This window comes from Nycticebus coucang, chromosome 19, assembly GCF_027406575.1.
Source record: "Nycticebus coucang isolate mNycCou1 chromosome 19, mNycCou1.pri, whole genome shotgun sequence".
Classification (NCBI taxonomy): domain Eukaryota; kingdom Metazoa; phylum Chordata; class Mammalia; order Primates; family Lorisidae; genus Nycticebus; species Nycticebus coucang.
Window position 1 is genome coordinate 3,025,426 of NC_069798.1, and position 21,026 is coordinate 3,046,451.

The window sequence follows — 21,026 nt, forward strand, 5'->3', positions numbered from 1 at the left end:
GAATATAAAATGTGGGTACGTGTACAGACATATACGCACATGTGTGGATGGGTACACATTTGTGTATATGTGTACACAGATATGAATGTGTGGCTATATATGTATATATGAATATGCACACGAAACCCAGATGTCTTTATATGTGGAAGGGAGGAAGAAAGGGAAAGTGCAAATACAAATGGTAAAGCACACAGAACGTTAACAACTGGTGAAAACGTCTAAAGAGCGTATGGGGAGGTGACTTTTGTACTGTTTCTGCATCTTTTCTTATAATTTCAAAATTGTTTCCAGTAAAAAGTGAATTCATTTTAATATAATTCTGTTAACTGATTTATAAATACAACTATGTTGATTTTCATGCTATTAATATTTACATTAAATATAACATTAATTATATATATCTGACATGTACTTAGGCAATCAAAAGGTGTTAGTAAGTTACCTCTGGGGAGTGGGATATTGGCATTTTATTCTACAACATACCTTTCTATCATTTCCAAACTTCTATAATCCAATAGTGTTGCCATCATATTCAGAAACAAAAAACAATCAAAAAAGTGCTTTAGCTGGGTGGTGAGGTGGAGCAAGATGGCAGACTAGACACATCTCCCTACTAGCCATTTGCAGGCAGGCAGGGGAAAGAAAACTCCAGCCATCTCGGGCTGGGGGAACCTACCTGGTGACATCATTCCAGGGGCACAGTGAAACAGTGGTGGCCCACAGGCGCCAGAGAGGAGGTCTGGAGCTGAAGAAACCAGCACAGAAGGCGAGTTCATGTGAATGGGTGACCTGCCAACAGAGGCCTGGAGAGAGGAAGGGGCTGTCCTTAAGGCTTTTTTGATTGGGAGCTAAACTGCTCACTGTAGCTGCCATGAAAAGGCTTAAACAAGTGGGTGGACTCAAACAGTGTCCAACGGTTGGATTTGAATCCAGGTGGGGTGGATCTACCATCAGCTTGGCTGCTAGCTGGGTCACCATAGGGAAGGTTGTGTGGGGGAAAAGTCTGCAGGGTCCTGGTGCAGGGCCGGCTGTTTCACCTGGTAAGCTCCAGCATTCACTCTTGTGATAAGCCAAGCAGCCCCAGCACCCCTGGGGATTGTTGTCAGGAGGCATGGTGAGATGTGCCTCCTAAAAATTTTGGTGAGAGTTTTTTTTTTTTTTCTTTTTTTTTTATTGTTGGGGATTCATTGAGGGTACAATAAGCCAGTTACACTGATTGCAATTGTTAGGTAAAGTCCCTCTTGCAATCATGTCTTGCCCCCATAAAGTGTGACACACACTAAGGCCCCACCCCACTCCCTCTCTCTTTCTGCTTCCCCCCCCATAACCTTAATTGTCATTAATTGTCCTCATATCAAGATTGAGTACATAGGATTCATGCTTCTCCATTCTTGTGATGCTTTACTAAGAATAATGTCTTCCACTTCCATCCAGGTTAATACGAAGGATGTAAAGTCTCCATTTTTTTTAATGGCTGAATAGTATTCCATGGTATACATATACCACAGCTTGTTAATCCATTCCTGGGTTGGTGGGCATTTAGGCTGTTTCCACATTTTGGCGATTGTAAATTGAGCTGCAATAAACAGTCTAGTACAAGTGTCCTTATGATAAAAGGATTTTTTTCCTTCTGGGTAGATGCCCAGTAATGGGATTGCAGGATCGAATGGGAGGTCTAGGTTGAGTGCTTTGAGGTTTCTCCATACTTCCTTCCAGAAAGGTTGTACTAGTTTGCAGTCCCACCAGCAGTGTAAAAGTGTTCCCTTCTCTCCACATCCACGCCAGCATCTGCAGTTTTGAGATTTTGTGATGTGGGCCATTCTCTCTGGGGTTAGATGATATCTCAGGGATGTTTTGATTTGCATTTCTCTAATATATAGAGATGATGAACATTTTTTCATGTGTTTGTTAGCCATTCGTCTGTCGTCTTTAGAGAAAGTTCTATTCATGTCTCTTGCCCATTGATATAAGGGATTGTTGGCTTTTTTCATGTGGATTAATTTGAGTTCTCTATAGATCCTGGTTATCAAGCTTTTGTCTGATTGAAAATATGCAAATATCCTTTCCCATTGTGTGGGTTGTCTCTTTGCTTTGGTTATCGTCACCTTAGCTGTACAGAAGCTTTTAGGTTTAATGAAGTCCCATTTGTTTATTTTTGTTGTTGTTGCAATTGCCATGGCAGTCTTCTTCATGAAGTCTTCCCCCAGGCCAATATCTTCCAGTGTTTTTCCTATGCTTTCTTTGAGGATTTTTATTGTTTCGTGCCTTAAATTTAAGTCCTTTATCCATCTTGAATCAATTTTTGTGAGTGGGGAAAGGTGTGGGTCCCGTTTCAGTCTTTTACACGCAGACATCCAATTCTCCCAACACCATTTATTGAATAGGGAGTCTTTCCCCCAAGGTAAGTTCTTGTTTGGTTTATCGAAGATTAGGTGGTTGTAAGATGTTAGTTTCATTTCTTGGTGTTCAATTCGATTCCAAGTGTCTATGTCTCTGTTTTTGTGCCAGTACCATGCTGTCTTGAGCACTATGGCTTTGTAGTACAGACTAAAATCTGGTATGCTGATGCCCCCAGCTTTATTTTTGTTACTAAGAACTGCCTTAGCTATACGGGGTTTTTTCCGGTTCCATACAAAACGCAGAATCATTTTTTCCAAATCTTGAAAGTACGATGTAGGTACTTTGATAGGAATGGCATTGAATAGGTAGATTGCTTTGGGAAGTATAGACATTTTAACAATGTTGATTCTTCCCATCCATGAGCATGGTATGTTCTTCCATTTGTTAATATCCTCTGCTATTTCCTTTCTGAGGAGTTCATAGTTTTCTTTATAGAGGTCCTTCACCTCCTTCGTTAGGTATATTCCTAGGTATTTCATTTTCTTTGAAACTATGGTGAAGGGAGTTGTGTCCTTAATTAGCTTCTCCTCTTGACTGTTATTGGTGTATACAAAGGCTACTGACTTGTGGACATTGATTTTATATCCTGAAACATTACTGTATTTTTTGATGACTTCTAGGAGTCTTGTGGTTGAGTCTTTGGGGTTCTCTAAGTATAAGATCATGTCGTCAGCAAAGAGGGAGAGTTTGACCTCCTCTGCTCCCATTTGGATTCCCTTTACTTCCTTGTCTTGCCTAATTGTATTGGCTAGAACTTCCAGCACTATGTTGAATAGTAAAGGTGACAGAGGACAACCTTGTCTGGTTCCAGTTCTAAGAGGAAAAGCTTTCAGTTTTACTCCATTCAGTAAAATATTGGCTGTGGGTTTGTCATAGATAGCTTCAATCAGTTTTAGAAATGTGCCACCTATGCCTATACTCTTCAGTGTTCTAATTAGAAAAGGATGCTGGATTTTATCAAATGCTTTTTCTGCATCTATTGAGAGGATCATGTGATCTTTATTTTTGCCTCTGTTAATATGGTGGATAACGTTTATGGACTTGCGTATGTTGAACCAGCCTTGCATCCCTGGGATGAAGCCTGCTTGATCATGATGAATGACTTTTTTGATGATAAGCTGTAATCTATTGGCTAGGATTTTGTTGAGAATTTTTCCATCTATATTCATGAGTGAGATTGGTCTGAAATTCTCCTTTTTGTTTGGGTCTTTTCCTGGTTTTGGTATCAGGGTGATGTTTGCTTCATAGAATGTGTTGGGGAAGATTCCTTCTTCCTCAATTTTTTGGAATAATTTCTGCAGTACAGGAATAAGCTCTTCCTTGAAGGTTTGATAGAATTCTGGAGTGAAGCCATCTGGACCAGGGCATTTTTTAGTTGGAAGCTTTTTTATTGTTTCTTTGATCTCAGTGCTTGAAATTGGTCTGTTCAGGAGGTCTATTTCTTCCTGGCCAAGTCTAGGGAGAGGGTGTGATTCCAAATATTGATCCATTTCCTTCACATTGTCAAATTTCTGGGCATACAGTTTCTGGTAGTATTCAGAGATGATCTCTTGTATCTCTGTGGGATCAGTTGTTATTTCCCCTTTATCATTTCTGATTGAGGTTACTAGAGATTTTACTTTTCTATTTCTAGTTAGTCTGGCCAATGGTTTATCTATTTTATTTATTTTTTCAAAAAACCAACTCCTTGTTTCATTAATTTTCTGAATGATTCTTTTGTTTTCAATTTCATTGATCTCTGATTTGATTTTGGAGATTTCTTTTCTTCTACTGAGTTTAGGCTTAGATTGTTCTTCTTTTTCCAATTCCATAAGGTCTCTTGTGAGATTGTTGATGTGCTCTCTGTCTGTTTTTCGAATGTAGGCATCTAAAGCGATGAATTTTCCTCTCAAAACTGCTTTTGCAGTATCCCACAGGTTTTGGTAGCTTGTGTCTTCATTGTTGTTATGCTTAAGGAAGTTAGTGATTTCCTGTTTGATTTCTTCCTGCACCCATCTGTTATTCAACAGAAGATTGTTTAATTTCCATGCCTTTGGATGGGGTCGAGCATTTTTGTTAGAGTTGAGTTCCACCTTTAGTGCCTTATGGTCTGAAAAGATACAAGGTAAAATTTCAATTCTTTTGATTCTGTTGATATTTGTTTTGTGTCCCAGGATATGATCAATTTTGGAGAATGTTCCATGGGGTGATGAGAAGAATGTATATTCTTTATCTTTGGGGTGGAGTGTTCTATATGCGTCTATCAAGCATAATTGTTCTAGGGTCTCATTTAAATCTCTTATATCTTTGTTTAATTTCTGTTTAGAGGATCTGTCCAGCTCTGTAAGAGGTGTGTTAAAGTCCCCTGTTACGATGGTATTATCAGATATCATATTGCTCAGACTGAGTAAGGTCTGTTTCAAGAATCTGGGAGCATTTAAATTTGGTGCATAGATATTTAGAATTGAAATGTCTTCTTGTTGTAGTTTTCCCTTGACCAATATAAAGTGACCATCTTTGTCTTTTTTGACTTTAGTTGCTTTAAATCCAGATGTATCTGAAAGTAAGATTGCAACTCCTCTTTTCTTCTGAATTCCATTTGCCTGAAAAATTGTCTTCCAACCCTTGACTCGGAGCTTTAATTTGTCTTTTGAAGCCAGGTGTGTTTCTTGCAGACAGCAAATGGATGGCTTGTGTTTTTTAATCCAGTCAGCCAATCTATGTCTCTTCAGTGGGGAATTCAAGCCATTAACATTTATGGAGATAATTGATAAGTGTGGTAGTATTCTATTCGTCTTATTTGGTGAGAGTCCATTGCTTAGTTTTATCTTTTGCATCAGTGTGGAGGTTAGGTTCTGTCCTTTGATTTCTGAGTTCTTACTTTGCTGCTGATCCATTGTGGTGGTCAGTGTGCAGAACAGGTTGAAGTATTTCCTGTAGAGCTGGTCTTGTTGTGGTGAATTTCCTCAATGTTTGTATATCCGTAAATGATTTGATTTCTCCATCAATTTTGAAGCTTAGCTTAGCAGGGTACAGAATTCTGGGCTGAAAATTGTTCTGTTTAAGTAGATTAAAGGTAGATGACCATTGTCTTCTTGCTTGGAAAGTTTCATTAGAGAAGTCTGAGGTCACTCTGATGGATTTGCCCCTGTAGGTCAACTGGCGCTTACTCCTGGCAGCTTGCAGAATCTTTTCTTTTGTCTTGACTTTGGACAGGTTCATCACAATGTGTCTTGGAGAAGCTCGGTTAGAGTTGAGGCGACCTGGGGTCCGATAGCCCTCTGAAAGCAGTGTGTCAGAATCTTTGGTGATGTTTGGGAAATTTTCTTTTATAATATTCTCTAGTATGGCTTCCATTCCTCTGGGGCATTCTTCTTCCCCTTCTGGAATTCCTATAACTCGTATGTTGGAACGTTTCATAAAGTCCCATAATTCTGACAGTGAACGTTCTGCTTTCTCTCTCTTCTTTTCTGCCTCTTTTACTATCTGAGTTATCTCAAAAACTTTGTCTTCTACCTCTGAAATTCTTTCTTCTGCATGGTCTAACCTGTTGCTGATACTTTCCATTGCATCTTTAAGTTCCCTGATTGACTGTTTCATTTCCTTCAGCTCTGCTATATCCTTTTTATATTCTTCATATCGTTCATCTCTGATTTGATTCTGTTTTTGGATTTCCTTTTGGTTATTTTCCACTTTATTAGCAGTTTCCTTCATTGTTTCCATCATTTCTTTCATTGTTTTCAACATGTGTATTCTAAATTCCCTTTCTGTCATTCCTAACATTTCTGTATAGGTGGAATCCTCTGCAGTAGCTACCTCATGGTCCCTTGGCGGGGTTGTTCTGGACTGGTTCTTCATGTTGCCTGGAGTTTTCTGCTGATTCTTCCTCATGAGTGATTTCTTTTATCTGTTTCCTTGCCCTAATTTTCCTTTCACTTCCTCTTGCTCTTTAAGTTCTTGTGCCTGTGGAAGTTGTGGGCGGGTTTAGACGGGTTGAACACACGCGACCACTTGCCGGTTTTCCACTGTTTTAGTCCTCCTCTTGGGGTCCAGAAGTCTCTCGCTGACTCCCTGTATCCTCATAGGAGTGATGATAGGCAGTTCCCACCAGCCAGAGATGCCTGGAGTCCTATCTCCCCAGACTCACGGTGCCCAGATGCAAGGAAGCTGTTACTCGGCTGCCATCTTGCTCCGCCCATCTTGGTGAGAGTTTTTAAGACCCCAACCCCACTGGGACTGAATGCTGATGAAACAACCTCAACTGACATGAAGGCAACTAAGTCAGGAAGACAGAACCCAATCTCCTTGGCAACTAGAGTGGTTTCCAGCATGCATTGTTCACATGAAAACCAACCTATGTTCTCCATCTCCTAACACCACAGTCCCATCTGGTGTCAAGGCAATATATTAAAATACATATCCATGGATTTTTTGTTCGTTTGTTTGTTTGTTTTTCCCCTTCACTTTGGGTTGTGGTGGTTGTTGTTTTGGGGTTTTGTGTGTGTTTAATTGGTTGTATTTTTATTTATTCATTTCTAATTTATTTAATGATGAGAGCTCCCGCTCCCCTATTTATGTTACAATTTTCAGCCCCTTTTACTTTCTTTTTTATCTCTCTTCTTTGTTCTCCCTTTTGGTAGAGATTCTTCCCCCTTTCTCATCATTCCCATATATATTTTCATATGAGCTAAGATATCCCATTTTGCTTTATCTTATATAATTGTATTTTTAATTTCCTTTATTCTTATTTTTTTTTCTTTTCTCTGAGTGCTAGAGGTTAATTGCAGGGTTCCAGCTCAAGGAGGTCACGAGCTTATGGTCCAGGGTGTCCTTCTAGCTTTGGCCTTTGGAAAGACAGTATTGGCAGGTCCCCACTGCAACACACTGCTGACTTTTTTTTTCTTTTCTTTCTCTTCCTATATTTGGCGGAGGTGGGATCTTGCATTTGTCCAAGCTGGTAAGGAGCTCCTGGCATTATCCCCCAAAGTCCTGGAGTTGTGGTAGTGGCCATAGCACCCTGCCAAACAACACTATTACTGCTGTTGTCCCCTTTCTCTCTTTCTGTCCTTCTCCTCTCATTTTCTCCAATTCTTTCCTTTCATCCCCCTTCATTTTGTTTGGTCTTTTTTTTTTTTTTTCATTCTTTTTCTCTTCTTTCTCTCTGATAGCTCTTTACCATTCTCTTCCATTTGGCTTTATATCAAGAGGCCACTTAAACACCTAAGGTCTAAGACAAGGATGCAGTGAGGAGGAAGAAGTAGGGGAAGGAAGTGAACAAGAAGAAAACACACATGAGGAGGAATCAACAGAAAAATTCTGGCAACATTAAAAACCAAAACAGAGCAACTCACCCTCCCACCCCAGCCAAGGGACCATGAGGCAGGTACTGCAGAGGACTCAACTTATAAAGAAGTAATAGAAATGACAGAAAGGGAATTTAAAATATAGTTGGTAAAAGCAATAAAGGGAATTGATGAAAAAGTGGGAAAAAGAATCAACAGATGAAAGATATGAAGAATATAGAAAGGATAGAATGGAGCTTAAGGAAGTGAAGGAATCAATCAGGGAAATTAAAGACGCAGTAGAAAGTATCAATAACAAATTAGACTATGGAAAAGGATCTCAAAGCCAGAGAACAAAGTTCATGAGCTAACCAAGGTAGTTAAAGACAGAAAAGAAGAGAGAGAAAGCAGAACATTTGCATAGAGAATTATGGGACATCGCAAAGCAGTCAAACATATGAATTACAGGGATCCCTGAAGGGGAAGATCATCCCAAAGGAATGGAAGCCCTACTGGAAGATGTCATAAATAAAAATTTCTCAAGCATCACCAAAGATTCTGATAACTCCTTTCAGAGGGACATCAAACCCCAGCTCATCTCAACATAAACACTTCACAAAGACACATTGTAATGAACATATACAAAGTCAAGACAAAAGAGAAAATTCTAAAAGCAGCCAGCAGTAAGCGCCAACTGACCTACATGGAAGGATTCATCAAGGTAACAGTGGACTTTCAAGCTAATTGAATGGTCATATACTTTTAACCTTCTTAAAAACAATTTTTAGCCCAGAATTCTATATCCTGCTAAACTAAGTTTCAAAAACAATAGAAAATTCAACTCTTTTACTGATATGCAAACACTGAAGAAATTTGCTACAAAAAGACCAGCTCTATAGGAAATACTTAGACCTATTCTCCACACTGACCACAATGGATCACCAGCCAAATAAACACTCAGAAACTAAATAATAAAACCTAGCTTCTGCAGTGGTGCAAAAGCAGTGGACTTTCACCAAATAAGATAAATAGAACTCCACCACACTTATGGATTCTCTCAATAAATATTAATGGCTTAACTTCCCCACTGAAGAGGCACTGGCTGGCTGATTGGATAAAAAAAGCACAAGCCATCCACATGCTGTCTCCAGGAAACACACCTAGCCTTGATCGAAAAAACAAGACATGGGATGTAAGAATGGAAAATAATATTTCAGGCAAATGGAAATCAGAAGGAAGGAGGGGTCACAATCTTAGTTTCAGATACAAGTGGATTTAAAGCAACTAAGTTAAAAAAGATAAAGATGGTCACTTAATTCTGGTGAAAGGAACAATACAAGAGGACATTTCCATTTGAATTAGGTGTGATTCAAATATATATGCACCCAACTTAAATGCTTCCAGATTTATAAGACAGACCTTGGTTGCTCCAAGCAATATGATATTACTTAACACCATAATAGCTTGGGACTTTAATACTCAGAACCGGACAGATACTCTAAACAGAAACTAAACAAAGATACAAAGGACTTAAAAGTGACCCTAGAACAAATTGGCTTAAAAGATATATGCAGAACACACCATCCCAAAGCTAAAGAATACACATTCTTCTTGGTAGCTCATGGAACATACTCCAAAATTGATATTGATCATATCCAAGGGTATAAATTAAACTGAAACAAAATTAAAAGAATTGAAATTATGCCTTGTATATTCTCAGACCACAAGGCAATAAAGGTGAACTCAACTACAATAAAAATTTTCATCCTCACACAAAGACATGAAACTTAAACAACTTTATGCTGAATGACAGTTGGGACAAGGAAGAAGGAAGGGAGGAAATTATTAAATGCCCCAAACATAAAAACAATGAAGCTACAAGTTACCAAAACCTATGAGATACTGCAAAAGCAGTATTAAGAGGGAAATTTGTTGCACTGAATGCATATATCCAAAAAACAGAAAGAGAGCACATCAACAAACTAATGAATCATCTTAAAGGGAAAAGAAAGAACAACCTAATCCTAAACCCAGCAGAAGAAAAGAAACAACCAAAATTAAATCAGAAATAAACTGAAAACAAAAGAATCATTCAAAAAATTAATCAAACAAAAAGTTTCTTCAAAAAAATAAGTAAAATCAATAAACTTTTGGTCAGTTAACTAGAATTAGAATAGTAAAATTTCTAATAACCTCAATCAAAAAATGATAAAGGGGAAAGAACAGAGATACAAGAGATTATCTCTGAATACTAAAAGAAACTCTATGCTCAGAAATTTGATAATATGGAGGAAACGGACCAATACCTAGAATTACATCCTCTTGCCAGACTTAATGAAGAAGAAATACATCTGTTGAACAGACCAATATCAAGCACTGAGATCAAAGAAAGAATAAAACATCTTCTAACAAAAAAAAAAAAAATGCCCTTGACCAGATAGCTTCATGCCAGAATTCTATCAAACCTTCAAAGAAGAGCTTACACCCATACTGCAGAAATTAGTCCAAAAAATTGAAAAGGAAGGCATCTTCTCCAACATGGTCTAACATCGCCCTGATACTGAAACCAGGAAAAGACCCAACTAAAAAGGAGAATTTCAGATCAATTTCACTAATGAATATAAATGCAAACACTCTCATTAAAATGCTAGCCAATGTATTACAGCTTCACATTAAAAAAATCATATACCATGATCAAGTAGGCTTCATCCTAGGGAAAGAAGGGTGGTTTAACATATCCAAGTTCATACATGTAATTCATCATATCAGCAGAAACAAAAACAAGGACCATATGACTTCTCAATAGATGCAGAAAAAGCGTTCAATAAAATGCAACACCCTTTTGTAATTAAAAGACTTAAGAATGTAGGCATAGGTGGCACAGTTCTTAAACTGAAGCCATGTACAACAAACCCACAACTAATATACTGAATGGGGTAAAACTGAAAGCTTTTCCACTTAGAACTGAACTAGACAAGGTTGTCCTCTATCACCATTACTATTCAACACAGTTCTGGAAGTTCTAGCCAATTCAATCAGGCAAGAGAAGTCTATGAAGGGCATCCAAATGGGGACAGAGGAGATCAAACTCTCACTCTTTTCCAATGATATGATCTTATTATACTTAGAGAACACCACAGACTCAACCATAAAACTCCCAGAAGTGATCAAGAAATACAGTAACATCTCAGGGTATCAAATCAATGTCCACAAATCAGTAGCCTTTGTATATGCCAATAACAGCTAAGTTGAGTCAGAGACACAATTCCCTTCACAGTAGCTTCAAAAAAAAAAAAATTAAATACCTAGGAATATCCCTAACAAAATAGGAGAAGGATCTCTACAAAGAGAATTATGAAACACTAAGAAAAACTGTGTTATCTGGAAAGCCCCAAGGATTCAACTACAAAATTCTTAAAAGGGATCAAGGAATACATCAGTGTCTTAGGTTACAAAATCAATACTCACAAATCTGTAGCCTTTATGTATAGCAACAATAGTCAAGCTAAAAAAACAGTTGAGGACTCTATTCCTTTTAGAGTAGTGCCAAAGAAGATGAAATATTTGGGAGTTTACCTAACAAAGGACATGAAAGACCTCTATAAAGAGAACTATGAAACTCTAAGGAAAGAAATAGTTGAAAATGTTAACAAATGTAAAAACATACTATGCTCATGGCCGGGAAGAATCAACATTGTTAAAATGTCCATATTACCCAAAGCAATATACAATTTTAATGCAATCTCTATTAAAGCACCACTGTCATACTTTAAAGACCGCAAAAAAAATACTTCGTTTTATATAGAATCAGAAAAAAACCTCAAATAGCCAAGACATTACTCAGAAAGAAAACCAAATCAGGAGGAATCATGCTACCAGACCTCAGACTATACTATAAATCGATAGTGATCAAAACAGCATGGTACTGGCACAAAAACAGAGCCATAGATGTTTAGAACAGAATAGAGAACCAAGAGATGAACCCAGCTACTTACTGTCATTTGATCTTTGATAAGCCAATTAAAAACATTCAGTGTGAAAAAGACTCCCTATTTAACAAATGGTGCTGAGTGAACTGGCTGGCAACCTCCAGAACACTGAAACTGGACCCATACCTTTCACCATTAACAAAGATAGACACTCAACTGGATTAAAGATTTAAACTTAAGACATGAAACTATAAAAACACTAGAAGAAAATACAGGGAAAACAGTTGAAGAAATCGGCCTGGGCAAATATTTTATGAGGAAGACCCCCTGGGCAATTGAAGCAACACCAAAAATGATCAAACTAAAAAGCTTCTACATAGCCAAGAACGGGAGAAGATATCTCCCTCAGAATGGGAGAAGATATTTGCAGGTTATGTTTCTGACAAAGGTTTAATAACCAGAATCCACAGAGAACTCAAATATATTAGCAAGAAAAGAACAAGTAATCCCATCTCAGTGTGGGCAAGGGACTTGAAGAGAAACTTCTCTGAAGAAGACAGGCACACGGCCTACAGACACATGAAAAAATGCTCATCATCCTTAATCATCAGAGAAATGCAAATCAAAACCACTCCAGTAGATTAGCCCACATCACAAAATCCTAAAACTAGAGATGTTGGTGTGGATGTGGAAAAAAGGGAACACTTCTGCACTGCTGGTGGGAATGCATACTAATATGTTCCTTTTGGAAAGATGTTTGGAGATCACTTAGGGATCTAAAAATAGACCTGCCATTCGATCCTTCAATTCCTCTACTAGGTATATATCCAGAAGACAAAAATCACTTTATAACAAAAATATTTGCACCAGAATGTTTATTGCAGCCCAATTCATAATTCGTATGTCAAGGAAGAAGCCTGAGTGCCCATCGACCCATGAATGGATTAGTAAGTTGTGGTATATGTACACCATGGAATATTATACAGCCTTAAAAAAAGATGGAGACTTTACCTCTTTCATGTTTACATGGATAGAGCTGGAACATATTCTTCTTAGCAAAATATCTCAAGAATGGAAGAAAAAGTATCCAATGTACTCAGCCCTACTATGAAACCAATTTATAAGCACCCACACTTCCATATGAAAGCTATAACCCAACTATAGCCCAAGATGAAGGGGAAAGAGGAGGAGGGGAGGGGAGGGGAGCGGGGAGGAGGGGTGGAGGGAGGGTAATTGGTGGGACCACCCCTACAGTGCATTTTACAATGCACTGTAAATTTTACATGTTAAATCTACTAAGGGTAGAATATAAATGTCTTAACACAATAACTAAGGAAATGCAGTGAAGGCTATGTTAACCAGTTTGATGAAAGTATTTCAAATTGTATATAATACCAGCACATTGTACCCCATAATTGCATTAATGTACACAGCTATTTAATAAAAAAATAAATAAATCAAAAGAAACACTAAGAAAGGAAATAGCAGAAGACACTAACAAATGGAAGAGAATACCATGCTCCTGGCTGGGAAGAATCAACATTGTTAAAATGTCTGTACTTCCCCAATCTATAGATTTAATGCAATCCTCGTTAAAATAATAACATCATACTTTGAAGAACTAGAAAAATAATTCTTTATTTCATATGGAACCAGGAAAAAAAAAACGTATAGCCAAGGCAATTCTTAGTGATAAAAACAAAGCTGGTGGCATCACCCTACCAGAATTTAGGCTATAGTACAATTCCACAGTAATCAAAACAACATGGTATTGACACAAAAATAGAGACATTTGGAACTGAATAGAAAACCAAGAGATGAAACTAGTCTCTTATAGCCTTCTGATCTTTGATAATCCAAACAAAAGCATACACCAAGGAAAAGAATCCCTATTCAATAAATGATGGGAGAACATGTTAAAGACCAAAACTGGATTTGCACATTTCACCTCTTATAAAAATCGATTCAAGATGGATAAAAGATTTAAATCTAAGGCATGAAATTATAACGATCCTAGAAGAAAGTGTGGGGGAAAGACTTGAGGATGTCAGCCTGGGGAAAGATTTTATGAAGAAGACTTTCATGGCAATTCCAACAACAAAAATAAACAAATGGGACTTAAACTGAAAACCTTCTGCAAGGCTAAGGACACGACAAAGCAAACAGATAACCTTCAGAATGGCAAAAGCTATTTGCATGTTACAAATATGAACAAGTTTTGATAACTAGGATCTATAGAGAACTCAAATTAATCAACAAAAAAAGACCAAACAATCCCATCTACCTGGACCAAGAGACATAAACAGAACCATCTCTGAGGATGACAGATGAATGGCTAACAAACATCTGAAAAAAATGCACATCATCTTTAGTCATCAGAGAAATGCAAATCAAAACCACCCTGAGACATCATCTAACCCCAGTAAGATTAGCCCACAAGGGCCCAAAGCTGCATATGCTGGCACAGACGCAGGGAGAGGGGAACATTTCTACACTTGGGGTGGAACCGCAAACTAGTAAAGCTTCTTTGGAAAGAAGTGTGGAGAATCCTCACAGAACTCAAATTGGACCTCCCATTTAACCCTGCAATCCTATTACTAGTCATCTACCCAGAAGAAAAAAAAAAAAAAAAAAAACCTTTTATCATAAAAACATCTGCACTAGATTGTTTATTGCAATCAATTTACAATCACCAAGATGTGGAAACAACCCAAATGTCCATCAACTCAGGAATAGATTAACAAACTATGTATACCATGGAATACTACTCAGCCATAAAAAAAGATAGAGACATCTTTTGTATTAACTTGGATGGGGTTGAAACCCATTCTTCTCCAGTAAAGTATCACAAGAATGGAGGAGCAAAAATCCAATGTACTAAATACTAATATGAAGTCAGCAAATGATCTAATTCACCCCCACATTGGAGAAAAACTCATTTCAACTCAAGTTAGGGGCAGGGGGAATGAGAGAAGGGGAAGAGGTGGGTTTGGGGTGCTCCCACGTAATGGGCACAATGCAGGAATGTGTGACACAACTTTCGGGTGCGGGACACAACTACAAGAAGGACTCTAGCTTACAAATTCAAACATTGTGACCTGGTTGTTTGTATCTTCACACTAACCTGAAATAGAAAAATAAGTGGAGTATTCTTAACACTCACCTGCAACAATGCCTCTATCTTAAGCCACTATTACAATTTTTAAGTTATTTCAGTAACTTGTTCAATTAAAGGACAGAGTAAAAAAATGTAATTTTTATACTATCTCTTGCAGTAGTCACCACAACCTTACAAAGTTATCAAAGAGAAGTACAAAAATCAGATGGAGTCACTGATGAAGCTGCACTTTGAAGAGGTTCCATAATTTGTTCAAAGGCTCACGTCAAGAGTTGAGATCCAATCCAAATCTGTCTGTCTTCCAAAGCCCATGCTGTTTGTCCGGCTGCTGCTCTGCCTGTATTCCATAAAAGCCTGTTTCGTAACACAGATAACGCCTTCAGCAACACACCTGATTAATGACTTCATAACTAAAATTTCAAGTCAAATGCCCATTGTCTGGACATCTATTAATTCTAACCCAAATAATCAGACAACTGCCTAGTTTCCCACTTTATATACATACAGTAATTGCTACCATTTGTTGAGCATTTGGTTGGTGCCAAGATCTGCTCTAAGCGCTGTACCTCTTTAATCTACACCCAATGACTAGGCATAGCTATCACCCTATTTACAAAGGACAAAGCTGGGGTACGGAGAAATAACCTGCCCAAGATCCCAACCTGTCAAATGAGGGAGCCAGAATTATAACTTAGAGTTTCATTCCTGTTTCCAGACTCCTATCACTTTCATATGGTTCCTTCCCAAGGTACTGGCTTATGTACCTCTAATGCTAAATACCACTGATAAAGCTAGTGATCTAGGTTAACTTGTTGACAGCCTAGATGTAAATAGCCTGAAGTTCAAAATACTTCAAATTCTACAGCCACGTTGCAGCCACACCCCAACTTTTGGCCATGAGTCCAATGCATTATTCCTTATTCAAAACCAGAAACAATTTTTTCAAACTCATAGTAGAGTGACTGAGACCAAAGTAAACTTCATTGAAGTCAATTTTTTCAATTTCGTCATTCCTCACTCCCCACCCCAACCTTTTTTTTTTTTTGTCAAACATTGTATAATATGGTGCAGTACAAACAAGTCAATTTCTCAAGGTTCTTCTCATTCTTTCTTAATATGTTTGAAAGGTTTTTCTGACAATGAGACAGTATATACGAACGTTTTGAGATACACAAAAATCAAGAAATGTAAACTGCGTGGAGAGAAACAAATGAAGCCCTCCCAGCAACACAGGCAAGCCAAGCAAGTTAAAACAAGTGAATCAGAAAGGACGCTGTCAACTGCGTTTCTTGGAAGTAAAATAATGGACCATAACACAGTCTATCTCAAAACTTTTGTAGTGACCCATGCACAAAGTACCTAACATACAACAGATACTCTATAAAAGCAGTTATTTTTCTTCCAACTTCATGCTTACTGCAATTTACCATGTTTTGGATATTCTGGCCCCAATTACCTGTTAACTAAGTACAAATGTCTAAGCATTTTTTGCCTCCCAACAATTAAGATTCCCCTACATGCCAAAATTCTAATCCAGCATAATCTTACCTATCCCCAACACCATACCCAGCATAGGGAAAGTACTCAGTACTTATTAATATGTGTTGCATACCAGGGTTCAAAAATTCAGATAGGCCAGGCATGGTAGCTCATGCCTGTAGTCCTAGCATTTGGGGATCATTTGAAGCCAGGATCTCAAGACCAGCCTGGGCAGAGTCACACCCTCTACAGACATTTTTAAAAATTAGCTACACATGATGACGTATGCCTGCAGTCCCAGCTACTCGGGAGGCTGAACCAAGAGGATCACTTGAGCACTGGAGTTTGGAGCTGTGATCACTCCACTGCACTCCAGCCCAGATGACAGAACAAGACTGTCTTTAAAAAATTAGATTCAGATGAATACAAAGATCATGGAGGTAATAAATAAAATAGTAAAATGATTGGTAGGTCCTAGAAAATTGTTGCCATGTGATAATGCAAGACCTGTGCTCCAAATCTTGAATTTTCCAAAGTAGAAATTCCAGATTTTTCTCATCTCACTGTTTCCAAAACAGGCAAGAAAATAATGCCGCCACCACACCAGCACACAGTCCGCAGAATGTGCACTCACAGAGCGGGATGTGCCGGAGATCACACACACGAACTTGAGCACGTTTCTCTCCCATTAGCCTCAACTTACTTCTAAAACTGTGTGTGATTATGTACATACACATGCATAGCAGGTGGCTTTTTGGGCAATATTTGTCGGGACCGTTGTCCTCTGGCCGACCTTCATATCCAAATCCTAAAACTAACCATCACGAAGAGACGCAAGACTAACTGAAGAGCTGAGATATTCACTGCATGAAACTACACCTGTGCTAGAAATGCTCTCAACAGACCCTCTGCTGACACCAGGCAGTGACGGCCATGGTGGGATTGTTGATAGGTGTCAACGGCAGTGGCAGAACCTTTGCTAGGTACTGGTGTCGTGGTTTCAGTGCTAGCAGGGGGTCCACGCTGGCATCCACAGGAGAAAACTGTGCATTAGTTCATGGCGCACGAGACACCCCAAGGGAATTACTTGGAAGTTTTGAGGGCATAAAAAACTTAAAGTGAGGGTAGAGAGAAACAATATTCTGAGTAAGGGACATAGGTAGCATTTAAAAATATACAACTACACTACATACGGATCATTATCACATTACATGCACATACAGCAAAACACTGACACACAACCAAGAGTGACGCACCCTTCAGGTTAGGGGCCTGACAAAAGAAGAGCTATCAAAGAGGGCGTCAATCATATTTTTTGATGGTTTCCTCCTTAAAAGAAACCAAAAGATCTAAAGTAAATATGGAAAAATAAAATGTGCAAAACCTGGGGAAAACTTCATTAAAAAAAAAAATAAAAGCAAAGGGGAAAGGAAATGCTTCTTTGCAGCCCCTGCAACCCCCTTACCAGCACACTGCTGAGGCAGAGGGACATACAGAAAAGTAAAACCTCGTTTTCTACTTGAGGTAGAAATCGAAAGCACTGGATGGAAAGGTTTATATATTTAAGTAGTTTAAAAATTATTTGTTGGAAACACTTGCATAACACTCAGCCAAATGCAGATGTTACAAAGTTAAATACTGAAAGATGGTGGCCGTCCCCCCTTCTACTACCTGAAATACAAACGCTTATGAACTCAAATTTCCAGCCTTTTGAAGTTCAGAACCACTGAGTTTATGTGAGTTCATGTTCCAATATACTCACTCATCTCCTTGAAATTCCCATTCTACTCACCACCCATCTTAAAAAAGAACCACTTTTCCCAACTAAAAGGTAAGATAAAAGATATTTCCTCAGTGCAGAATGTATCATCTCCATAATTTCTTATAACATATATAGAGTAGGCTCAGTGCCCGTAGCACAGTGGTTACAGCACCCGCCACAATACACCGAGGCTGGCTGGTTCAAACCCGGACCAGGCCTGCTAAACAACTGCAACAAAAAATAGCCGGGTGTTGTAGTGGGGACCTGTAGTGCCAGCTACTTGGGAGGCTGAGGCAATCAAACCCCAGGAGTTTGAGGTTGCTGTAAGCTGTGACGCCACAGCACTCTACCGAGAGCTACATAGTAAGACTCTGTCTCAAAAAACAAACCAAAAAAAAAAAAAAAGAGACAGAGAAACTCCCCCAGCTGATGAATTCCACGGGGAGCCCAAACTGCGAGAAAAGAGCATTTTCCCCATGGAGTGACAAAAATTCATTTATTTGGTACATTAAATATCACTAAACTTTTAAAGGAAAATCAGAATTTTGCCTCAATAATTTCATAAAACTTGCTTGATGTCAAAGTACACACAAGCTCCAAAGGAGTACTTTCCAAAAATAAACCTGATTTTCAAAAGTTTAAGTTGGATCTTTCAAGTGCTAGGTTTACCTGTTTAATTCAAAATAGCTTGAAACACGTCCTCATATATTTACCCAGATATAGTACATTACGATTATGGATATATATTTAAGTAGCATGACACAAAGAAAGCAAGTTTACCCACAACTATAATTTTTTTTTCACCTTTTTATGAATCTCCATCATATTTATTGAGAATGTGACAATATATTTCAAGGGCATTATGTTAGAAAGTTAACATTTTATGCTAAATGATTCTTTTTATTATATTTTATTAAAATATGATTATTGATTTTAATAATATTTTATAGTATTAAAAACTTGTATCTTCTGGAGATCAAAAGCAGTACACATAATTTATTAGAAAAAAGTATTTTGTCTTTTAAAGTAAATTGCCACCATATGCTGGACTTGAAATAGATTTAAGGAATAACTTAAATGCACGTATATTTACAACTTATATATAATACTATTCTATTCTGCTGTAGTGATCTACTTTTTCCATTTTCCTTATAACATTGACTAGCGTATGCCACAAGTAAACCCTGAAATTATCTGAGTATACAAAAGGATTCCTGAGGTATTACAAAACTGTAATTCTTAACAAGCCTCTACTTCTTGAAACAAAAAATGTACTAAAATAAGGAAGTTATTGCTTGCAATTTAAACCCTCTGCACTTTTTTAGAACTTACATCAGTAACTTCTCTCCCTCCTAAAGAGTCTGTATTATTTTTTCTTCAGAGTTAAGTGCCTGTATTACTTTTGTCTTGGTCTTTGTAGACAATATCAAGAATTTAGAAAACTAAATCTACAATTATTTTAAAAACACTTGGTTTAAACAATCATTAAATCTTAAGACCACATAGAAAAGATTGGTCACAAAAGCCATTTCCATAAATTCTACAGCCATCTTCTTTACGCTACATCAATAAATGTTCAGAAAGGTTCATGTTGATTTTGTTCAGGTCTTCGGGTTGCTAATGCTATTTCTCCTCAAACTTTGGGAGATAATGAAGAAAAGAAGTCTTCGAAAATTTGAAACCAAGTCTTTTAAGACTCTTCACAAAGAAGTATCTGGGCTGCCTTCAAAGTATAATCAAAGGCATCACAAAATTACCGTACTTATTGTGAAAAGACAGTATTTGACTTGGATCAGAGTACAAGCAAAGGTAGGTACAGCAGTTAAGAGCTTGGGCTCTAATACCTAGACCCAGATTTTTCTGTTACGTTTTTGTGTATACCTAAACACTCTAAACCTGTCTCCCCTTCCCCATGTATCCACCTCATGACTGCAGATTAAATGAGCTGCCAGCTCAAGACCCAGTGCATAGTGACAGGCATCTAGTGCAAAATCACCTTTTGCTTTGAGAAATGACCAACAAAACAAATTTCTCTGTGGTTTATTACTCTGAATTGTCGGTAATTACAACTGAGGCCCATAAAATTTCCCAAATTGGTTATTTTTGTACTGGCAACTCACATTTACAAGTTAAAAATGTTTACAGAGCAGGACATGGAGACTTATCAGTAATCCCAGTACTTGGGAGGCCAAGGCAGGAAGATCACTTGACACCAGGTTTATGACTAGTCTGGGAAACGTAGCAAGCTCACCATCTCATCACCTACAAGTGCTGGCATGAGCCACTCAGGAGGCTGCAGCAGGATTGCTTGAGCCCAGAATTTCAAGACTGCAGTGAGCTGACTGAACCACTTTTTCTTCCAGCGTGGGCATAAGAGCAAGACCCTGTCTCTAACAAGAACCAAACCACTGCCCAGGGGCTGTGGTGTTCGGTTTCGGGGCTCCCTCTCCCTCCCTCCCACAGAAGGGGGTTTAGGGGTCTGAGCTGGGGGGGCACATCGTGACTGTTTATTCATAACTTATGTTTTTATATGGTTGCATTTACGCCAATAAATCCTCAGCTGGGAAAAAAAAAAGAACAAAACCACTTTTACTGGTGTTCTAGCAATACTAACTCCACAAACATAGGTTTTGCATTATACGATATCCGATAACCACTGAGTTTTTAAAGGAATATGAACAAGAATCTTTAAAAGTTTCTTGGTACTGCAGGATCTAAAATATTAAAATGTTTACCTCCCTTTGGCATTAAAAAACCTATGAAGCAGTTATCTGGTACCAGATTAAAATGACTTAAACTTAAAAATATACACCATGCCAGGTATCCATCCCAGAACAATTAAGTACCTCCGGGGGTGCTGTTCAGGTTATCACTATTATGTGTTTTCTTTTTGGCACAGGCTCTCACTCTGGGCCCAGGCTGCATGCAGTGCAGTGGCAGCTTGGTGCAGCCTTGAACTCGTAGGTTCAAAAGACCCTCCCAACTCAGCCTACCGAGGAGCTGGGACTACAGATATGTACCGACCCAGGTGAATTTTTATTTTTTGTATAGACAGTGTTTTGCTGTTCCCCAGACTG